This window comes from Atractosteus spatula, assembly GCF_055471065.1.
Source record: "Atractosteus spatula isolate fAtrSpa1 chromosome 10 unlocalized genomic scaffold, fAtrSpa1.hap1 SUPER_10_unloc_13, whole genome shotgun sequence".
Classification (NCBI taxonomy): domain Eukaryota; kingdom Metazoa; phylum Chordata; class Actinopteri; order Semionotiformes; family Lepisosteidae; genus Atractosteus; species Atractosteus spatula.
In genome coordinates, this window is record NW_028296616.1 from 282,677 (window position 1) to 285,879 (window position 3,203).

At 46.0% G+C, this 3,203-nt stretch overlaps 1 pseudogene; it reads right to left on the reverse strand.

Annotated features, from left to right (window-relative positions):
- Nucleotides 1-903: 903 nt before the first annotated feature.
- LOC148812935 (5S ribosomal RNA) lies at nt 904-1,022 on the reverse strand (annotated as a pseudogene).
- Nucleotides 1,023-3,203: the final 2,181 nt, after the last annotated feature.

The window sequence follows — 3,203 nt, forward strand, 5'->3', positions numbered from 1 at the left end:
TTCCAGTTCGTGCGTAATTACGCATCGATGAAAAACCGGAGGTTTAAAAAAAGATAATTAGCTCACTGATAGTTTGATGTAAAGGGTGTGGAAATATCCACAAGTCGTGGTCTTTAAAATGCATTTGGTTTGACGGCGTTCTGTGCTTCCATTGCGGAGATATGGACAAAAGAATATTCGTGCTTGGTCAAAAAAATGTCATAAAAACGAAAAACTAAAGGCTGAGAAAGCATCCACAATGTATTTTATACACAAAACAAGCATTCTCGCAACTCTAAGAGGTTTCGTGAAAGCGCTACAGGCGTGCCAAAATCGTTTTCGAACTTCGAGCTAACTTTATGTGCTCAAGGGGGTGTGGCCGTAAGCGAGAGCAAGGCTCGCTGGCACCCTTCTTATAGAGAGGACAGCTCCGTCACCTCTTTTACGACGCTGCTTTTTTTCCCTTGCGTTTTTCTCTTCTTCCCACGTTCTCTCTCTTCACTGCCTTCGTCCCCGCTCTATTTCACTTCAGCCTTTCACTCTTGCTTCCTTCCAATGAGGACGGAGCTGCGGGAGAAAGGGCGCTATAGAGGATCGCTGTGGAGAGCTGCTGCTGTGCTTTGACATCTGAGCTCTGTGGAAAACGATCTCAATACAATTCTGAAAAACGCGACTCCCCGAACGCCAGCCAAACAAGTCTCCACAGCCGAAGCGCTGTGTCTCTTTTCAGCTGGCGATAAACCTTTCCTCCATCCTTTGCGGACTTGTAAAACTGTTCATGATCAGAATAAAAAACGCTCAGGCTAATACAAAAGCACCCGTGTCTCGCCAAAGCTCACAAATGAACAGACGGACAGGCCGCACTGCACGTGTGAACAGGGGAATGAGCGAGCGAGCGGGGATAGGGCGCCTCCTGCGCTTAAAGGCTTACAGCACCTGGCATTCCCAGGCGGTCTCCCATCCAAGTACTAACCAGGCCCATCCCTGTTTAGCTTCAGAGATCAGACGAGATCAGGCGTGCTCAAGGGGGTGTGGCCATAAGCGAGAGCAAGGCTCGCTGGCACCCTTCTTATAGAGAGGACAGCTCCGTCACCTCTTTTACGACGCTGCTTTTTTTCCCTTGCGTTTTTCTCTTCTTCCCACGTTCTCTCTCTTCACTGCCTTCGTCCCCGCTCTATTTCACTTCAGCCTTTCACTTGTAGCGGCAATGGTTGTTAATAAGACAGAATTAAGTGTTGCTGTGCTTTTTCTAATGAGGCCCCATCTCTCTGTTCATCTCTGTGATGCAGCCAGAGAGAAACTATTCATGCAGGCTGATTTAAAGATGTTTTCTTTTGATAAGGGACAGCTCCCAAATGGGGATGCACTTAGCTAAGCCTAGCTATCATGATCAATGGTCATCCATTGGCGCCTATCTGTCTAGGGTGTGCCAGATGGACATCTGGACTGCATTCCTAAGTGTCAGGAGTAAGTGACTCACATCTCACCTTGATCAACCAATCAGGGACTGGTAGGGCCGAGTAACCCACGTGGGACTCTGATGCCCATGGAACTTTCAGCCAATGAACGAGCTGAAGTTCCTCCAGCTAAAAACAGGCAACACAGAGGGCCTGAGAGACTATTTCCTGGACTTTTCTAAAGGGAATTCAAAGGAGAATTCCAGGGCAGGACGGCCCAGGAGCAAAAGGCTCCCAAGGGCAGGACATTCTCGCAGCGCGCCTCCTGACCATCCTAAGACTCAGCCCGGACAACCACGGAACGGCCAGTGTGTCCGAGTGCCAGAACTTTCCTTTGTTCTAAGAATCTAGAGCGGAGGTTGCCAGAGAGTAACCAGAGGATCCACCTGAGGTAAGCACCAGCAGCAAGCCTTGTGAACAGGTCGGAACTGTGGACAGCTGAATCACTATTCAGAACTAGCGCTTCATCAGGAATGAACCGGTCCTCTTCCTGACTTGCTGGGACCCACAGTCATCTTTTCTCCTGTGCACAAACTTTGCTAGTTAAAGCCAACACTAACTAGCCGGTCAGTGATCATCTGCAGCACAGCACAGCCTGGCACAGAGCCAGAGAGCCCGCAGGAGATCTGAATCCCCAGAGATTGGATGAGTATTCAACTTCAATGCATTACAGCTTGAGAATTCAATTGTTATCCCAACCAGTTGATATCAATTTAATTCCTAAGAGTTATGTACTTTTTTTTAGTATCTAATGTAGAAGTTGTAACCAAGTTCACTTTATGAAACGATCTAAATGAATGATATACTGAACGTATGTCCTCTCGATATATGTAACTCTTTGTAACTGATTGTATATATACCTTTTGTATTCTGATAACCCTCTCAATAAGATCTGTTAGGTTTATATGCATATTTTATGTATTAATAAATGTATCCTCGTGTATTAGTACCCGTGTGTGTGTGCGTTGTTTGAGTTATATCGCATGGTTGGATTCTAAGGCCATCAAAAGAATCATTTTGTGATTTACGGCTACAATTAATAAATGTCCCCGTACATGCCCAAACCCTACAGAACTGGTGCCTTCAGAGAGCACACTACATTTATTGGCATCCCTGGACGGGCTATGGTAAGACTGAAATGAGTCAACCAAGCGGAATAATTCAATATAAAACACCACGGGTTTCATACTCAACAATACAGTGTGCTGAAAGCCGAAAGGAAAAAAGTTCCCCTTGCTCTTTAAGCAGTGCTTGATTGTTTTGTGATCTTTTGCGATCTACTGGGTTGATTGCATAGTTGATCTTGTGGTTTTCTGTGGTAGAACTGTGATTTCGTACTTAAAAGTAATACTCTTTAAGTTTAACGATGGTTGCTAAGAGGTCTGAATTCAAGTCGCTATTAAGCACTCTCTCTAGCAGCGACAGGTCTGACCACGATCTCCGTCATATCTCCGTCAGCGGAGAAGCTAGGAGAATAAACCTCCATTCTCTGAGAGAGCTAGCGAAGGACATGTAGAGATTTGACCCTGCAGTGTCAGAGAATAATATCGAGAGTTATATTCAAGACCTCAGGTATACCCTGCAGTACCTGCCAAACGCTACAGAACAGGAAAAAGTATTTCTGGTCAGGAAAACTAGCAGCAGAGCTGTACATGAGTGGATGGCTAGGCAGATGAAGAAAGTCTGTGATGACTTTGAAGAGCTGTGTCAAGCACTTATCAGAATACAGTGCGTTTATTGACCCGACTGCCGCGATAGCCGCCGCCC